The sequence below is a fragment of the Panthera tigris genome, chromosome A2 (genome assembly GCF_018350195.1).
Source record: "Panthera tigris isolate Pti1 chromosome A2, P.tigris_Pti1_mat1.1, whole genome shotgun sequence".
NCBI classification, from domain to species: domain Eukaryota; kingdom Metazoa; phylum Chordata; class Mammalia; order Carnivora; family Felidae; genus Panthera; species Panthera tigris.
In genome coordinates this window covers 150,390,634-150,411,789 of record NC_056661.1, presented here as the reverse complement: position 1 = coordinate 150,411,789, position 21,156 = coordinate 150,390,634, and the positions used below count along the sequence as shown (strand labels likewise).

Below are 21,156 nucleotides of genomic sequence, written 5' to 3'. Positions count from 1 at the left end.
AAATGATGTGATTATCAACTCACTAGCTTAATTCACTTTCATATGCGCTTAGCTAAATGGAAAAATAGTTTAGCACGGTGGTTAAGGGCTCGGATGGTGTGTATTTAAATCCTGACTCTGCTATCTACTTAACTTTCTGAGCCTTCTTTTCTTCATCCATAAAATGGTGATATGAACAGTATATAACTCCTAGGGTTTTTGTGAGAATTATTTGAATCAATTCATATAAAGAACTGGGAGAGTATCTATCATGCTTTAAGCAGTCAATGACTATATTATTACATATTATAAAACAAAAATAAGGATTTTAAAAAGAGATCTAAAATAATTTTCAACAAATGCATTTCTATATGCTTTGTATGGGACTTCCTGGCAGGTGAAAAATAACAATAAACTTAATTAAGGGGTGACTTTTCTGGTCAGTATAAAGGACAGAGCAGTTTTAATCCTGGCAAGAAGCAGGATCTGGAAGCTTTTCATATTCAATCATTTTCTTTAACATGAGTAAGTCGAGTGCTCCATTAGTTCTGGAGCAGAGAGTATAATAAAATCAGTTCTATAATAGGGGCATTAAGCCCTCTTACATTATAGGAAATTATTGAAAAAGGCTGCCAGGCTCTGATTTCCTTGCCAAAATATGGCTATGGATATTCAACAGTAGCATCAAGCCTAATAAAAACTTTTACTTTAAATAGCTAGAAACCCAAATGGCAGCATAGAATGTGGACGTCAGTCTTCAGCAAGAATAGGAATGAAAGGAAATAGACACAGGTCTGTCTTAAAGCAAGTGGATATCACTTTCTTCAGATGCTTTCATCAGGATAAAATGGAATTTCCATCACTTGTTTTTAATTCACGTTGTAACCATACGTTTTCAAGCCAACATCAGCAGTCTATGTAAAATACTGATATTTGTATCTTTTGAATGTTGACATGAGAGAGGGTCAACTCCATCATAGTAAATTGAGGAAAATTTAGCTTCATCATTCTTTCTGTTACCTGTCTTGAGAATTAGCTTATTTTCCTTCCATTACATTCTTTATTACCACTACATTTTTTAGAGGCACTAATTTGTCTGTCTGTCCATTATACACTGTTTTCCAATTTGAGAGGGGCAATTTTGAGTTAATCTAACACCACTAGGAAAATTCTCATGGTGGCATTTACCAGTCTTGCCTCAATTCCTTGTTAGTAGCAGTATTCTGTTTAGGGCTTATGCCACAGAGTAAAGGAAAAGGCAGATCCCTGTCCAGAGGCAGAGAAGTCTTTGTGTAATAGGGTCAGAAATCCAGAGGCACGGAACATCCATGCATTAGGGTGATTTTTTTTCTATGCTTCAAACTGAGGGGGAAAAAAAAACATAACTCATTGACAGGACATGTGGGCATTCTTTAATAAAATATGAGTTGATGAAGCTGACCCTTCAACCATCCTTTCTTTATCACACCTGTTTCGATTACTTGATGGTCACAATTCTCACACACACACTGTTCATATTCCCATCCCCACCATGATAGGCCCAGACACAATCATTCCTCAGCTGGATTTCCTTCCTGCTTCTCATGCAGCACTCCATGAATCCAAATGGATTCATATCACCAATGCATCCAGATAACTAACATCAGCCCTCTCTTCCACATCACATACAAATGAGTTTTTTTCCCTTTCCCTTTGGCCTCAGTGCACTCTTATCAGCCCAAACATCTCATTATTCACAGAGACATTTTTAAATATAAAATTCAAAAGTAAAAGTAAAATTATTCAACACCACTACAAATGCTTATCTTCCCAAAGGCTTAAATGCAAGTTTTCTTATGTCATCTTGCATTTCATTTAATAATCTAACAAAGCTTTTGATAACAATATCCCATGTTCCCTTTTTGTATCTTTTAAACGAGAACCATCAGTGCCTTTTAGGATTTGTTCTTCACTCAGCATTATCAGATTTTAATAATTCAAAAAGAGAGAACAATAAAAAAATCAATAAAAGAAAGAGGTGCTTACAGATATGATTAAACTAAGATAAATGTAAAGAAGTTTAATCCCCACTTTTTTCCAAGACATATCTTCCCAGTAAAGAATCTAGGAGGCAATTCTTAACAGTATCAATCCACACAAAAGGAGACCATTTCTCTGCCACCCAACCCCCCACCCCCAAATCCATGGTCGTGGTTAAAAAAAAGAAAAGTCTTCTTTCCTTATAAATAAAGTAAATACAACTTGAACCCCACCCACCAAGACCCAGATTATATTTATAATATGCTAAGGATATGTTTATATTAAGTGATGAAATACACAAAATAGAATACAGAATAAAAGTACTTTAAATTTATTTTATATTTGTTCAAGTATATGTGTTATTATACCCTTAAAAGGCAGAGACTAGAGAATAACTGGAGGAAATGATACTATAGAATACTACAAATTAGGGGTCGGGGAAAGAAATGCCATGGAGTTAAAAAAAGTGTTATCTTTTTATGTTAAAGCCAGGTCCACTAAACTTGGAAATAGATAGATATCCTTCACTTAGGAAAAGTGACCTAAACGAGTTCAAGCTGGATCCCCAAGACCTTTTCCATAATGGCCTCTAGCTTCCCTGAGATAGGAGTGAACAGAAAGAAAATACAGCAAGAAGGAATCTCAGTCCACACACTGTCTTCCCATTGTTTCTATTTAGGACCTTCATCCAGCTAGAGTTGTGTTTCTGCCAAAATTGGTCCATGACATGTAGATATCAGATATGAGCTTACTGTGTATATTTCTTGGTTTGTAAACTCAAGATTTCCCCTGATGAAATCTGAAACTGGCTCCTGTACACAGAGGACATGGAAAGGCTGAAGAGACAGAACTCACCCAAATTGGTAGGTAACAGGTTTAAGAAGCAAGGAAACTTATACATACAAGGCTTGTCTTGTATGCTGTGAGATGCATAGATCTCTGCATCTGCCCTCCAGAAGACTAAAAGTTTATACAGAGGTCTTAATGGGATTCGATCACATATTCAGTCCAGATGGTCTCAAGAACACCTTGCTTTCTCGAGGATACATTCTTGGAAATGGCTCCCACAATGGGAAGAACATAAAATCCAAGGACAGGCAAGGGGATTAAGAGCCTACAATTGCCTGGGGTCCAGCTCCTGGGTCAACCAGTGGTCACATCCTCTCAATGACCTCCTCTGATATCATTGGGGGTTAAGTTGTGGAAGTCTCACCAGATGGCCAATACAGTTTGACCACACATAAATCCACTAAGGCACCTGCCATCACTCCTGGTCCTTGGAGAGCTGACTGCACAGACTGCTACAAAATGCATTTCTCTTCACCTGGCCCCTTTGGGCCGATGGTGCTTTCTACTATGTCTTTCCATCTCAGGTACAAAGCAACCATTGTGCTACTTTGACAGTGTGCTAGGGTTGAGGAGATGTGAGATTACCTGAGACCACTTCTCCCCAGAGGTATCAGCCAGCCATTTCTTCTCCCAGGTCCAGATATTTCCCCTTGCTTTCAGCAGAAAATGACTTCAGTCTTATTCTCATATCCCGGACACCTAATGGGGAGTTCTTTCCTCATTTCAGGGTTTATCCAAGGGAAAGCCAGTCTGGACAAATTGATGATTTGGCTTCAATTGATTCTACTTCACTTTTCCAAGTCTCTTACCTGTGTTGAGTGTGCTTTTGGTTTTCCTCAGGACCTAAGCTTTTAAAACACAGCTTGGAGAGAAAATCCTCTTATTTTGAGTTACATTGTTTTATGTATCTCAGGACAACAAGGAACATAGAGTGACTGAACTATTTCAATAGTGGAAGGGCAGTAAATTAATAAAGAAGAAAATAACTAGTTTAAAATGAGGCTGAAGATAGTTAAATTAAGGCAAGCCTGTATAGCAACTTGAAGTTACACTATCTTTCCTACAAAGAATAGTTTACTCTTCAGCTATGTCTCTCGGTCAAGTTCTTTTTATGGCTTCCTGTAATGGATGTTTCCTTCAGCACTTGCCATCTAAATCCAACTGTTTCAACCTTTGCATGTGCTGAACATTAATACAAGAGAGCAAGGGATCCAGGGACATGAAGGAAGCTTGCCTTGTCAAGGTCACCTACTTGATCCTGTGACCCATCTAGACTGTGATGAAATACTAAGACAAAACGTCCATGAAGTTAGGAACTTGGTCTTTTTTGCTCATTACTGATCACCTCCATTTAAAAGAGGCTTGCTCATAGTAGCCGCTCAGCAAATATTTAGGTTATAAATACACCTTATAAGATCCCCCTTTTGAATGTATATACATCGAGATATATTTTGGTAGTTGCTCCTGAACATTATCCGTTATTCTGAGGCTCTCTGAGGCACCAGGCAAAAAAGCTAATAAACCAACAATAGCAAAAAAATGGTAGAAAACTATATGAGGAGTGTAAGTTGAGAGTTGGGAAGAGGACAGAGATAAAATTTCCCCTAACAGCCTAGGGAACTGGCCTCCCCATGACAGCCTAGGGATCTGTAGACTTCCCCCCAATTTTCAGTGAACAATGAGGATGCCCTAATCATATTACTGTTGTATTGGAGGGAAAAACCTTTTTCAGAGATGTTAACCTATCCAAATAAAAGCAATAGAAGCCACAGCTCCCCATCTCCCTCCAACATACTCTGAACCACAAAGACAACTAGGCTTTTCATGAGGAGGGTTCACTGTGCTGGTCATGCATCGTTGTCTTCTAAACCTGCTCCATTAGTACCTCCCCATATTATACTCTAGAAAGAGAGCATAGAAACAAAGTTGGGATCCCAATGTGTTCTGGACAAATTCCAGATACGAATCTGAGCCCCAGGAGTTTTCTCGTGTAGCTGATAAATCTTCTTTGTGACGTTATAACTGAGCCCTCGATCACTAGTTTCTGGTACCAATCCTGGCTTCTCTCCTCCCCTAACTTTTCTTCAGAGGTGTACCTGGCCTGACTCAGTGAAATATCCCTTTAGTCGCCAAGTAAAATGCACCTCAGTAAACTTAAATTTTTATGCCAGAGGCGTGAGTGTTTTATTTTTCCACTAGAGACGGTAAATGGGATATTTTATTAAAAATATCTCTTGAGCTATTGCTCCGAGTATTACAACTGGAATGCCTTTTCCACTGGAGAATGAAATGTACATCCATTATTAGTTCCATAATAATGCTAATAATATGAGCCAAACTCAATAAGCCTAACTAAATATGGATCTACAGAGTAATCTCCCGGATATGGAATAAGTGCTACACACAATGATTCATTTTAACATGCAACAATGCAGAACAATCTCCTGTGATGAGGTAGTTGCATTCCTAGAATACTGCAGCTTTCATTAAAATGCTTTGTATAAAATGAACACAGGCAAAATACGGAGCTACATCTTTCGTAACTGGAGATGATCCAAAGCTGTATGATGTTAGAAAATAGATAAAAGATTGAACCCATTAGAGATCCCTGAATTAATCAGGGCACTTTTGAGAAGCTCTGTTACAGAATGCACTTCCTGAAAGCAGCCCCCTCTCTTGCCACCTCAAGGCCCTGCCGATTTTGCTGTTTTTGCTTCGAATAGCCTTCCGGTCATTCCTCAAGTGGATGGCTCCTTCCCCCGTTAGAACTCAGCTGATAAATCAACTTTCACAGGAAGATTTATCTAAGCCTCTGTCCCCTGGCTATGCCAGATGCTTCTCCTCTAAGCTCCAAATCATTACTGAGAGTGTACAACTCTTCTAGGATTTATCACAATACTGTACTGTGTATTCATTTTTTGTGACGCCTAACTATGTCGTAAGCAGTTTCAAGATAACAACCACGTCCTTTATTTCTCTGGCTCCTGACTTGTAGTTGGCCTGGTATATTAGCCATGGCTTAATGATCATGTGTTGATATCTCGATTATGTGTTGATATCTCTTTCCTTGGTCAACTGTTTCTTATAGCTGAGTTCTCAATTTAAATATGACTTTCGCCAAAAGGCATTCCTTGATTCAGAATAAAAAGATAAAGAGATCACAATAACTAGACAGAAAACAATTCTCAGAAGAAAAGGCAATGTATCTAATTTATGGATAATTGGTCTCGGGAAGACAAACTAGAACACTCAGGAGTAGAACTTTTTTTCCCCCAAGTATAAAGTATAGGGAAAATTTCCTGAAATAAAAGAATTTCCTGAAATAAATAGGGCATTCCTAAAGAGTCAGATTCAAAAGCAAGATGATTGAAAGCAATGTGAACTAAAGCATATCCTGGTACATTTACAGAAGTCTGAAAATAAAGAATTTCCTAATTATCCCGGAAGTGCCTGCATGTAATTCAGAAGGAAAATTGAATATAGGTGACCTCTGACTTTTCTCCTAAGCAAAATTAGATTCCAGTATATTGATTGATCTACAGTGTGTCGGGAACAAAATTATGTAATTCAAAAATTCTACACAAATTTAAGTTTTTATTCCAGTTGGAAGACATCTTTCATAAACTGGAAAACATTTTCCTAAGCAAACAAAAAAAAATTAGAAAACATAGGAGTAATCCTTCATTTCACTCCTACTTGAAGTTGGAAAATCCTAGGAACCAAAGCTGCATTAGAATATAGAAATTCTAGGGGTGCCTGGGTGGCTCAGTTGGTTAAGCGTCCGACTTCAGCTCAGATCATGATCTCATGGTCCATGGGTTCGAACCCTGCATCGGGCTCTGTGCTGACAGCTCAGAGCCTAGAACCTGCTTCAGATTCCGTGTCTCCCTCTCTCCCTGCCCCTCCCCCACTTGCACTCCATCTCTCTCTCTCAAAAATAAGTAAATGTTAAAAAAATTTTTAAATAAAAAGAATATATAAATTCTAACTGGTTAAATGGTTAAATTATGGAAAGAAACGTCTGGCAGAGAGCGTTAAATCTGAATAAATGTGTATAAGAAGGTCAATAACAATACTCCTAATAAGGACAGATGGATATTTTATAAATCTTGAAAGAAATCTACATATTTAATAACAATAAATTGTTGATAATGGACTAGAATTAAGGTCACAGACATGCCTATAGGAAAGACAGGAGAAAGGAGGTGATACAAATGAAGTAACTTTATTATGTGCTGTGAAGTGAGTCAATATATTTGCTTTTATATTTGACATTACACATATATATGCATAGAAATATGTAAGCACATTCATATGTGACATATAGCTTTAAACACATCATTTTCTTAAGTTACCTATTAGTAGCATTGCATAGCTTCCAAGTAAAAAGATAACATAAAAACAAAGATCAAATAACAAAGACAGAAAAATTAAAAGAAGCAGTAAAGAGAAAGAAAAATAATCACCTACTAATTCAAACTATTGAAATAATAGCCTACTATGAATTTGGGAGTATATAACAGAGAGTAAAAAAGACATCTTCCTCATCTCTAGGAAATTTAATAGTCCAAGAGCTTACACATATACACACCACACACACACACACACACACACACACACACACACACACACACACAAAGAGACTCCAGACTGCAATCTTCATTGCTTTGAAGGCTGCCTTTCTAACCTCTAGTGCGCCTTCAGGGAAGTCTTCCTGTCAACATGGTATTCATAGGGAGCACTATCTTTCCCAGGGGACATGCCCATCACCTGTACTAAACCAAATCCTTCTTTCAGAAATATGGATTAAAAACAAAGGTTCATTGCATATTTAAGAAAAACTACTTCTATAAAACAATAAGCAACAAACTAAGCAAAACTGATCCTAGGGGAAATAGATAATTTAGAGCCAAAGTGGAAATTCAAAAAATTGTTTTAAAAATCTATTAAGTTTCTCAGGATCCCCATAAGAGTGAAAACATATGGTATCTGTCTTTCTCTGTAGGACTTATTTTACTTAGCATAACACTCTCCAGTTCCATCCACGTTGCTACAAAAGGCCACATTTCATTCTTTCTCATTGCCAAGTAGTATTCCATTGTATATATAAACACATCTTCTTTATCCATTCGTCAGTTGATGAACATATAGGCTCTTTCCACAGTTTGGCTATTGTTGAAAGTGCTGCCATAAACATTGGGGTACGAGTGCCCCTATGCATCAGCACTCCTGCATCCCTTGGGTAAATTCCTAGCAGTGCTATTGCTGGGTCATAGGGTAGATCTATTTTTAATTTTTTGAGGAACCTCCACACTGTTTTCCAGAGCAGCTGCACCAGTTTGCATTCCCACCAACAGAGCAAGAAGGTTCCCATTTCTCCACATCCTCTCCAGCATCTATAGTCTCCCGAAGAGGGCACCTGTTGGGATGAGCACTGGGTGTTGTATGGAAACCAATTTGACAATAAATTTCATATTAAAAAAAAAAGTAAAAAAAAATCTAATTATTACCCTCAGATAGATTTAAGACAATAGTGCATCACGGGGTGCCTGGGTGGCTCAGTCAGTTAAGCGTCTGACTTAGGCTCAAGTCATGATCTCCCGGTTTATGAGTTCAAGCCCCGCATCAGTCTCTGTGCTGACGGCTCAGAGCCTGGAGCCTGCTTCGGATTCTGTGTCTTCCTCTGCCCCTCCTCTGCTCCCTCTCTGTCTCAGTCTCTCAAAAAGTGAGTAAATGTTAAAAAAAAAAATTGAAAAACAAAAAGACAATAGTGCATCCACCTACTAGGTATTTATCCAAAGGATACGAAATGGTGATTCAAAGTGGTACATGCACCTTAATGTTTATAGCACCCCTGTCAACAATAGCCAAAGTATGGAAAGAGCCCAAACATCCAAATATCCATTGACTGATGAATGGATAAAGAAGATGTGTGTGAGTGTGTGCGTGTGTGTGTCCACACACACACGCACACACACACACACATATATAGAATAATATACTTGATCAAAAAGAATGAAACCTTACTATTTGAAACAATGTGGATGGAACTAGAGTGTATTATGCTAAGCGAAGCAAGTCAGAGAAATACAAATATCATATGATTTCACTCATATGCGGACTTTGAGAAATACAACAGATGAACGTAGGGGAAGGGAAGCAAAAATAAAATAAACACGGGGGAGACAAACCATAAGAGACTCTTAAATATAGAGAACTAACTGACGATTATTGGTGGGGTGTTGGGTGGGGGGATGACTAAATGGGTGATGGACATTAAGGAGGGCACTGGTTGGGGTGAGCACCGGGTGTTATATTTAAATGACTAATCACAAAATTCTACTCCTGAAATCATTATTACATTACATGTTAACTAACTTGGATTTAAATTTTTTGAAAAGACAATCGTGCATCCGCCAACTAGGCAGGATGCTATGACATGATATTTGGCAAATAAATGTATAAAACAGAGAAACAGAAAGGGGGGAGGTTTGGAGGAGGGGGAAAAGGAAGACATATCAGTGAATATACTAAACTATAAGATGGATAGTACTAAAATCCAAGCTGGTAATTTGAAAATTGAAATTTGTAATCTTACAGATGATAGAGCTAAAAGAAATGGAACGTATCCTGAAAAGGGGAGGGAAAAGGAGAACTCCAAACAGGCCAACATCTACTTGTTAGCATGGCAGTACCCATCACACTGGCCACACAGGGCTACTGAACTCTTTAAATGTGGTTAGTTTGAATGGACACATATCCTAAGTATAAAGTACACAAAAGATTCCAAAGGCTTAATATTAAAAAAAAGAAGAATGGATAACGTCTCATTAATAATTTTAACGCTGTTTGAATATTAAAAGGATTATGTTTGTTATATGAGGCTAAGTACAATATGTAAATCTCTTCACTTGTTTCATTTTAGTTGTTTAGAATAGGGCTACTAGAAAATATAGCTACTAGAAAACTCGAAACAGCAGACATGGCTTGCATTATAGTTCTACTGGACATTACTAAAGCAGTTTCAGAAACAAAGGGGAAAAAAGAGACCAGAGATTATCAAGAAAATCAGAGCATATTTCCCAGAGCTCCTAAAAGATAATATTCAAAGAGGCTTCCTAGTGCTAAGAAAAATAAAGACTCACAGCAAGACATATACTGTAGAAATTTCAAAACTCCAAGAATGAAAACAAACTATTAAAAGCTTATTAAAATTCTATGTACTAGAATCTACATAAATAAAAAAGCAGCCTGACATCAGACTTCTCATCATCATTATTAGATGTTAAATATAATTTCTCTGAATGTGTTTCAGCTGTAGAAATATATACTGAGCTAAGCTGTCAATCCAATGTAAGATTACAATCAGACATTTTTAAATAAGCAAGGACTCAGAAATTTACAAAGAAAATTATGAAAAACCTACTTGAAGAAAATTCAGGGGAATTTTTTTAAAGAAGAAATATCTAACAGGGAACAACATGGGATAGAAAACATAGTAACACATAAATCGTGATCGAGATCAAAGGAGTAACACTTGGAAGATTTTAAATGCCTGTAGCCAAACTGCCCATCTCAAACCCTGGCCAAAAAAAGAAAAAGAAAAAAAAAATCAATGTTTATGGATGAGATTAGGTATTAGTATTTTGCAAAATTCCCAAGGCAACTGAAAAGCGTAACTAAGTTGGAGAATCTAAATAAATTCAAAAGGAATGTCAAGATAATCCATGGGAAAAATGAGACTTCAAGATTCACTTTCAAGCAGTCGGCTGTACCTAGTGATTTAATATTACAACCACATTACATTGGCTGTGCTGTGTATAATATTCTTATCATCATAAAAATGTAAATGCAGTTTTACTGCAGATTAAATCTTCAGGTGCAACCCTTAGAGAAAACTCAGTAGACTTCATTGCAGTTACACAAAAAATGTTGTTGTCATAATCCTTGACAAGGTAAAGATAATAATCAATAAAAACCAGGGGTCAGAAACGGAAAAGCAATGAAAGGAAACTTGCATCAAATTCTTTATCTTTTCTAATGGGCAGTCAAAAGATACCATACAAACTTGATAAAAAAGAAAAGGGACCAAGATAAACAAGGGGCAAAATGTCCCAGAGAATAATTATGAATTGGGAAAATTATAATGTTTTAAAAGGCTCCACTCAGGGGCGCCTGGGTGGCTCAGTCGGTTAAGCGTCCGACTTCAGCTCAGGTCACGATCTCACGGTCCGTGAGTTCGAGCCCCGCGTCGGGCTCTGTGCTGACTGCTCAGAGTCTGGAGCCTGCTTCAGATTCTGTGTCTCCCTCTCTCTTTGACCCTCCCCCATTCATGCTCTGTCTCTCTCTGTCTCAAAAATAAATAAAACGTTAAAAAAAAATTAAAAAAAAAAAAAAGTCTCCACTCAGTTTTTTTCAAATGGTTTTGAAAAGCTGGGTCATCTTCAAAATCAAGAAGCAATGAAAAATGATCAGAGAACTACAGGAAATTCTTGAAAATTTAAAATACCAGTGGTGGGGGGCCCTGGGTGGCTCAGTGGCTTAAGCATCCACCTCTCGATTTTGGCTCAGGTCATTATCTCATGGGTCATGAGATCAAGCCCCGCATTGGGATCTGCACTGATAGTGCAGAGCCTGCTTGGGATTCTCTCTCTCTCTCCCTCTCTCTCTCTCTCTCTCTCTGTCCCTCCCATGTGCATGCTCTCTCTCTCTCTCTCTCAAAATAAATAAATAAAAACTTTAAAAGAAAATAAAACATGAATGGTAAAAAAAAATAAAGAGACATTTCAGAATACTGAGAAAAATCATCCATAATGCAAAAACAAAAACACAGAAAGGATAAACAAAAAAAAACAAAAACAAAAAACAAAGAATCAATCCAGGAGAACATCTGCCTAATAGAGAAAAGAGAGAAATGCCAGGAAATTACAGAACAAATAACTGACATTTTCTCAGAGTTTCCAGATTGAAAAGCCCACCCAAGCAAATAAAGGAAGATCTATCTCTAGGAATATTACTGCAATATTTCATAATATCCCAGATAAAGAAAGATCCTAAAAATGTCCACAGGCAGAAAAGTAGAAACAATAATCCAAAAAGAAACAATAATCAAACTGACGGCCTACTTTCCATCCGTCAGACTGAATCCTAGAAAACAATACAGCGATACCTTCAAAGTTCTTTAGGTACATGAAAAATAATTTTCACCAGAAATTCCATATTCTACCTTGTTGTAGACTCTGGGTCTAAAGTTCTCTCTTGTCTGGCAAGAGAGCGGGATGCAGGATGAAAAACGAGAGATGGCTAATGTCCGGGAAAAGACAAGAGCCCTGAAAGGGGTCCTTGCCCCTTATTTATTAGGATCAGAAGGCTTACAAACATGGTGATGGATGGGCACAGAGAGACAATGAAACTGTGAACATTAACTCATGGATGTGAGGGAAAGGGGGTCTTGAAGATATTGGGGTTTGGGGTTTGGGTTAATATAAAACAAAATCCGGGCACCAGGCAGTCGGGCGGAAGGTTGTTTACAGCGGACGTGAGGCAGCAGCACTGTTTATCTTAGGGAGCCTAGGAGGTGAGACAGGTAGGACACATGATCTCAGAGGTAACAAGGCGCCTTTTCTTTTGTCAATCATCTCCCATCTGGGCTGCTTCACCTGCAGCACAGTGGTCTCTAGCCCAATTTACCTGCTTACCTAACTTGGTCCTTCCTTCCTGTGAAAGCAGGTTTTTGCTATAATGCTAAATTGGGGGTGCTTCCACCCTGAAGATCTAGTATTGGTTATTTTATATACCTATGTTCTATATTGGGGCCTCTGCCCCTCCCTCTCTATTCTGGGGCCTCTGTACCCCCTTTCTCTAATCCTTATTCACCTAATCTTATTTACCCAAACTCAGGTGTGAGCATCCTATGGCTTTGTCCTTCTTTATCCCTGGTAACCCATTGGGGTAAGCCCTGGGGATTCCTAAGCTTATTCCCCATGCTACCTAATTAGCAATCAAGTGCCATGGATGGCTAAAAGCAATTTCAGATACATAAGAACTTGGAAAATTTTCTCCCACACACTCTGCCTTATGAAGTTGGTTAGCAAACACATGAGTAATCTAAGAATTATGAAATATGAAGGAAAGGAAGTAAGAAATCAACCTAGAGGGGTGCCTGGGTGGCTCGGTCGGTTGAGCGTCCGACTTCGGCTCAGGTCATGATCTCACGGCTCGTGAATTCGAGCCCCGCGTCGGGCCCTGTGCTGACAGCTCAGAGCCTGGAGCCTGCTTCAGACTCTTTGTCTCCCTCTCTCTCTGCCCCTAACCCACTAGCATTCTGTCTCTGTCTCTCTCAAAAATAAACATTGGGAAAAAAATTAAAAAAAAAAAGAAATCAACCTAGAAAAGCAGAGAAGGAATGTCAAGGTGAGAGCTCTTTGGATATTCTAAAGGACAACATTTGCATGAGGGGAAGGAATGCCAAGGGCCCTACCAGGGAGGTCTCTGGGCCAAGTGGACTCCAGAGAAGGTGGAATTGGATGCAGGGCAGAGAGGGGGAAATGAGACTATGATAAAGGCCAACATAAAAAGAAAAATTGAATGTGAATGAAAAGACATGATAAATTATAGGTGGGATAGTAAAGACAAAAAATATCAATGTTGTGCTAGTACAATGCTTGGCTATGCAGTGAACAGTATTTCCACAGGTGCTATAATGGAAATAGTGTTCAATATAGATTTTAGAAATTCTGGAATCAATCCACAGACAAATCACATACTCAAAAAGGACTTCATGGTTGTCTAACACCATGTCGTAGAACGTCAACCTTAGTAACGTCAAAATGAAAGTGTAGATGGCTGAAGTTATGAGATAGAGCTGCAGGAGAAGGAGAAGAAAAGATAGAGGCACTCATTTCCTCATCTTCTAAAGTGAAATATTAAAAGAAGTGCTATTCATTTCCCAACAAAGTTATAACTATTTCCCAATCGCCTTTAACAATCTCCTTAGTTTTTCCCAAATAAGACAAAAGCAAAGGATGTCTTGTAACAGGGAGGGGTGGAGAAGGACGAATGGAAAAAGAAAAAAATCCCTAGCAAGTGCCATTAATATTTGAAGCAAACTGGTGACATCAGTTACATGGATTAAGCATCTCATACTGCCATGCCCAAATTTACCTTTGATATTGATGGTACACCAGTATTTGGTGATTTATTTTTTAAAACGTTAACGCCAGGGGTTCCTGGGTGGCTCAGCTGGGTAAGCATCCAACTCTTGATATCGGCTCGGGTCATGATCTCACGGTTCATGAGCTCGAGCCCTGCATCAGGCTCTGTGCTAGCCGTGTGGAGCCTGTTTGGGATTCTCCCTCTGCCCCTCCCCGGGTCTCTCTCTCTCTCTCTTTCAAAAAAAGAAAACCTAAAAATGTTAATTCCGTCAGTTCATTTTTATCTGTAAAATTTCCCCCCATCTTCTAAATTAAAACAAGTTTCCAAACTGAAGACATCATCCACCTAAAACTATTCATGCAACTCAGGGTCCGAAGTTATTCTACCAGGAGAGATGTGTGTGTTTTCTGAGCTGCCTTTATCAAATCCAAATCAGTGTTAAGCCTTGTTGATCTGTACTAGACAATAGGAATGGAAGTCTTCCACAAAGAGATCCCTCCTCAAAACATATTGTCCCAAAACATAACTAATAGGGTTTGCATCATATATGTTGAATGGTAACACAGTAGAAATTAAATCTATTTTATTATGCTTTTATTGACAGTGACTCTCTTTGCCTCATTTTTTTACTTCTACATTGTCTGATTAATAATATGGACACATATTTTCATGTTTGTATTACTCACCTTTCCTTTAAATCTTTTTTTTTTAATAATGTTTATTTATTTTTGACAGAGAGAGAGAGAGACAGAGCATGAGCAGATGAGGGTCAGAGAGAGGGAGACACAGAATCCGAAGCAGGCTCCAGGCTCTGAGCTGTCAGCACAGAGCCCGACGCGGGGCTCAAACTCACGGACTGCAAGATCATGACCTGAGCCGAAGTCAGACGCTCAACCGACTGAGTCACCCAGGCACCCCCTTTTAAATTTTTTTCTATATTTGTGTTATGTATCTTGAAAGTGTCAGATGGTATTGATGCTAACACAATTCCAAACACTGCTTTTATAATAAAGTAGCTTCTCCCATTTAAATATTTTGTCATAATAGCTATACTCGCTCAAATTTATACTTAAAATTTTTACACTCCGTTAATTGTTCCTTTGTCATCTATCTTGTGTTATAGTGTAGGTTTTATATACTTTTATTCTTCAGTGATTAGAAATGTTGATATTGGCTTTTAGAAAACAAAATTTAGGGGTGCCTGGGTGGCTCAGTTGGCTACGCCTCTGACTTAGGCTCAAGTCATGATCTCACGGTTTGTGGGTTCAAGCCCCACCTTGGGCTCACTGCTGTCAGTGCAGAGCCCGCTTTGGATCCTTTGTCCCCCTCTCTCTCTGCCATCCTCACTCTTATGTGCTCTATCACTCTCTCAAAAATAAATAGCGCCTAGGAGGCACAGGAGACTATGGAGCAGGACAAGCCAGTCTGCCCGTGCCACACTGTAAGGGCTGCCTGAACAGCCTGGTTTGAGACACCTGGTCCAGGGAGGAGAGATTGGGGTGTTGCCATTTTTCTCCTCATCACCAACATGGTGGGGCTTCAGGGACTAGCACAGCAACCCCCCCTTGGAGGCGGGGCCCACTTATACCAAACCCCACCCTTCCAAACTGGGTAACTGCTTATCTACCAGAGATTGACACGACCAAACCAGAGGGCCTCTCCTCCAGACCAGGACAGCCACCAGTCTCACCAACAGACAAATGCCCTGCATTTTTACACCCTCACAGTTTCTGATTTGATTTTTGGTCAACTCCTTTTCTTTCTTTTTCTTTCTTTCTTTCTTTCTTTCTTTCTTTCTTTCTTTCTTTCTTTCTTTCTTTCTTTCTTTGTTATGGTTGTTTGTTTAATCAGGCATTTTTACTCTACTCTTTTTACACCTTTCTGCACCTCCTTCTTCTTTATTTTCCTCTCTCTCTCTCTCTCTCTCTCTCTCTCTCTCTCTCTGGATTAAGCCTTATAGTTTCTTTGATTCTCTGCCTGGTCTTTTTTTTTTTTCCATGCCTGTCATTTATCTCTTTGTATGCGATAAGGCTTCTTCCACCCACCCCCCTTTTTTCTTTTTTTCTAAGGTTACTTCAGTGAACAAATCAAAGTACACTTGGTGGAAGGTCGAAACCACCACTACAAGCAGTGAGATAAAGCCACCAAAGAGGCAACAGTGGAGTGCAAGCCACACACTCCAAGAACATTTCCTAAAGTGCCAGGCCCTGGACAGTGTATGACCGCTTTTTAATATAGTCATACTCACAGGTGCAGTACACATAACAAGCTATTAAAACACATAAAAGACAGAAAACTAGCCAAAACGATGAAATGGAAGAATTGTCCTCAAAAGAAACTCCAGGAAGAAATGACATCCAGAGAATTGCTCAAAACAGATATAAACTATATATATATATATATATACACATATATATAGCAAGAATTTAGAATAATAGCCATAAAACTAATAGCTGGGCTTGAAAAAAGCATAGAAGACAGTGGAGAATCTATTGCTGCAGAGATCAAGGACCTAAGATAAAGTCATGGTGAATTAAGAAATGTTGTAAATGAAATGCAAAATAAACCAGTTGCAGTGACAGCAAGGATGGAAGAGGCAGAGGGGAGAATAAGTGAAATAGAAAATAAAATTGGAAAATGATGAAGCTGAGAAAAAGAGGGATAGAAAAAGAGTGATAAATTGCTAGACCCTGAGAAGAGACTTAGAGACCTAAGTGACTCAATAAAATGTAATTAATATCCTTATCATAGGAGTTCCAGAAGAAGAAGACAGAGGAAGGGGCAGAAGGTTTATTTGAACACATTATAACTGAGAACCTCCCTAATGTGGGGAAGGAAGCAGACATCCAAGTCCAGGAGGCACAGAGAACTCCCTTCACAATCAACAAAAACAGGTCAACACCATGACATATCATAGTGAAAACGGAAAAATATAAAGATAAAAAGAGGATTCTGAAAACAGCTAGAGACAACAGGCCTTAACCTACAAGGGTAGACACATAAGGGTAATAGCAGATCTGTCCACTGAAACTTGCAGGCCAGAATGGAGTGTCAAGAAATATTCAATGTGCTGAATAGAAAAATATGCAGCCAAGAATCCTTTATCCGGCAAGGCGGTCATTCAGAATAGAAGGAGAGATAAAGGCTTTCCCAGAAAAACAAAAACTAAAGAAGTTCATGACCACTAACCAGCCCTGCAGGGGATCCTAAGGGGGACTCTGTGATGAAAAGCAGCAAAGGCTACAGTGGACCAGAGACATCACCAAAGCATGAAACCTACAGATAACAATATGACACTGAACCCATATCTTTCAACAAACACTCTGAATGTAAAAGGACTAAATGCCCCAATCAAGAGACATAGGGTGTCAGAATGAATAAAAAACCAAAATCCATCTATATGCTGCCTACAAGAGACTCATTTAGATCTAAGGACACTTGCAGATTGAAAGTGAGGGGATGGAGAACCATCTATCATGCTACTGGAAGTCAAAAGAAAGCTGGAGTAGCTATACTTATATCAGACAAAGTAGATTTTAAACCAAACATTGTAACAAGAGATTACAAAGGGCATTATATCATAATTAAGGGTTCTATCCATCAAGAGCTAACAATTATAAATGTTTATACCCCCAACATGATTGCACCCAAATATATAAATCAATTAATCACAAAAATAAGCAAACTTATTGATAATAATAGTGTAAATGTAGGTGACTTTAATAATGCACTTACAACAATGGACAGATGATCTCGGTAGAAAATCAATAAGAAAACAATGGCCTTGAGTGATACACTGGACCAGATGGACTTAACATATATTCAGAACTTTTCATCCAAAATCAGCAGAATACACATTCTTCTCAAGTGCACATAGAACATTCTCTAAAATAGATCATATACTGGATCACAAAAGAGCCTTTGACAAATATAAGAGGATTAAGATAATACCATGTATACTTTTGGATCACAACACTATGAAACTTGAAATCAATCACAAGAAAAAAATTTGGAAAGCCTCAAATATGTTTTAACTCATATGTAGAATTTGAGAAAGTTAACCAAAGACCACAGGGGAAGGGAAGGAAAAATAAGTTACAAAATAGAGAGGGAGGCAAACCATAAGAGACTCTTAAATACAGAGAGCAAACTGAGGGTTGATGGAGGGTGGGGAGTTGGATTGCAGGGAAAATGGGAGATGGGCATTGAGGAGGGCCCTTACTGGGATGAGCCCTGGGTATCGTATGTAAGTGATGAATCATGGGAATCTACTCCTGTAGTCAAGACTACACTGTATGTTATACGCTGTATAAACTGTATGTTAGCTAACTTGACAATAAGTTATTTAAAAAATAATAAAAATAAAATAAAATTGAAAAAATAGACATTTAAAAAAAGAAATATATTTTAAAAAGTAAAATAATAAAATAAAATAAAAAATTTAAAAATTATCAATTACCAAGTTAAGGACTTTTAAATGTATGTTTGAGCTTCCTGAAATTTTATGGGATTACAAAGAAGACACATTCTAATTTTTTTTTGTTTCTTGATTTATGGAAGTATATTTCAAATAAGTATGATTTTCCCAAATATTCAAGTGACTGTTCCATGTTAGCTGCAAAAATTCTTACCACAATCCCTACACCATTTATCCATTCATCTGTCTTTAAATCTCATGGTTATCCAACTATGCTAAGGATTTTTATTTGAAAGACATTTAATTAATTATAGTTCTTCTTGATCATATATTGTATATTCCCGAAACAAGTCCTTTTTTCAGGTCTCTCCCATTCTCTGATAGCTCCTTCATCAGCATAAGGTTTCTAGGGAGACTCTACATCATTGTGTATGGTTCCCAACTGCTTATTTACCCCCACTCATGCCCTATTTTATACCAGGAATTGTATTTTCTAAGTACAGAAATAGCATTTCCAATGAGGTATAAATAGTATACAGGGTATAAAGAGAAAACATGACCTGAATGAGCTCAGAAGACAATTACTAAATTTCTACCAAGAGGCTGCTTGGTGTTGGGTTTCACTTCTTAAGCCAGGTATATACAAGCTTTTGTTGCTAAACTGATAATTAGATTAATCTAATCAACTAATTGTAATTTTTGCATATAAGCTGATCCATGTAACCAACAGTAGAAATTTTTCCCTACAGTAAAGTTGTTGGTTGTTATCCATAATTTCCAAACATAATTGAATATCCTTTTATTTGTCATTATTATTTTAATGAGAAGTTCAAAGAGAATATAGTAGACACTGTTAATCTAATTCCATCATATCTCAGGATGGGCTGAAGTTCTTTTTTTTTTTTTTTTTTTTGAATTTCTTCTTTATCTAAGTAAAGCTTGATTAGCATACAATGTTTACTTTACAAAGAACTTGGAGTGGGAAACTAGCTCTGTGAAATCCACAGTAGCATATACAGAGAGCTAGAGCAAAGAGAAAATATTCACTTAAAACTGGAAAGAGGACAGCAAAGCAGAGACTTAGAAAAAATATATGTAAATTAATCAGAGAAATGGCAAGTTCCTAAAAACTGTCGCTGAAGGGTAGAGGCTTACTTTTCTCTCAATAGTCCTTGATGGACCTTGAGGGTGCTCTAGACCTGAAATGCATCATCATTGTTAAGTGTCAGTGGTTGGAAAAGTAAAGGATACTGGGTAACTCATTGACCTCATTAATCAATTAACAAGTGCCAACAATTAGCCAAAAACTAGATATACTCTAAGGCTCTACAGTGTTGGAGTTGCTGAAATTACCAGCATTCAAGTAAGAGAAACTAATGTCAAATATGTTGCTAAAGGCAGCCATAAAAGCAAGTACTTGTAATTAGGACACCTTAGCAGATTCTAAAGCCTACAGTTTATTTACATTTGAAGATGAAAGCTGTATGAAAGCGCTTTGTAGGCAGAGGCCATTAAGATTTGGATACTTAGAGGTAGCATGTCAATATTAGATCTTTCAGTTAAGGTCAATAGTCTCATCTGTTTAATGGAAAATTCTTTGATCAGGAATTCTTTTTGAAAAGATCTGGAAAGCAAAGTTTTCCTTATCACCTGTGTAGTGAGGGTAACAGAATAACAAGAAGGAGAACTGACCCTGCCTTGTCCAGCTTAGTGATGCTAAGAAATGGAGATGCTAGCAACTGGCCAATGGTCTTGGAATTTAGAATTACTTCTGGTAATTTTTCAGAAATAAATGACACTCTACTTACTCAAAAAAATCATTGATGGTCACAACAATAGCATCTGGTAGTGTGGTAAGGCAGGAAGAGAAGTACAGCCCCTTTAATGAAATGAGCCACATCAGCCATGGCTACCAAGACAGTGAGAGACGCTTTCAGATTCCTAAATCCTAGCAGAAGTTGGTTCTAGACCCTCTACATTGTTCTGTTCCTTTTTTGAAAAAGATGTCAAACAAGTGTTTCTTTGTGTATTAATTTTTTATAGAAAATAAGTCACATTGATGCAAATGTACTGTGAGAACACTGTAATCACCTCTCTTATGGAATAGTGACAAATCTCAGCATAACTGTAGTTGAGATCAACAATGAGCTCTTGTTTTATGCTCAGGAGTACTCTTCTAAGCACCTGGGGCACCCCTAATGCCACTAAACTGGACCTCCTCATGAGCGGGGACTCTGTCACAATCATCTTCTTGACACAGCACACCGTGTAGTGCTAGATGCCTCACACATAGCCTGCATCTCATTCCATAATTGATTATCTCTTGACCAAGCCATGAAATCACAATCTTGTGGTAGAGACAAAGAACACAACTATTGTAACCATAACAGAAAATAAGGCGGTGACCAGTCCCATAGTAAAGGTGAAGCTAACTACAAATTGCTCTTTAGTTTCTTCAAGCCCAGAAGTCTACCTCTTGGCAAAGAGATGTCAGAAAGACATTCCGTAATTTCCAGACATGTCACTGAAATGGTTGGAGATATTCAATACTCTGACTTCTTAAAGAATATGAAAATATATATATTTTAAGTGAGATAAATGAAATATAAGGGAGGAAAACATTTAATCCTATTAAAGCAATAGGTGAAGTCATCATGTTGACCTGTATCGTGTGATGAAAATCCTTGGTGTATCCAACTGGGTTCCTAAGTATGAACATTATAAAAATCATATATACT

The 21,156-nt window shown here is 38.0% G+C and overlaps 1 long non-coding RNA gene across 3 annotated transcripts in view; it reads right to left on the bottom strand.

Moving 5' to 3' along the window:
• LOC122236461 overlaps window positions 1–21,156 on the bottom strand; it is a 31,350-nt gene that overhangs the window by 6,893 nt on the left and 3,301 nt on the right. The gene's annotated exons all lie outside the window — the stretch shown is intronic.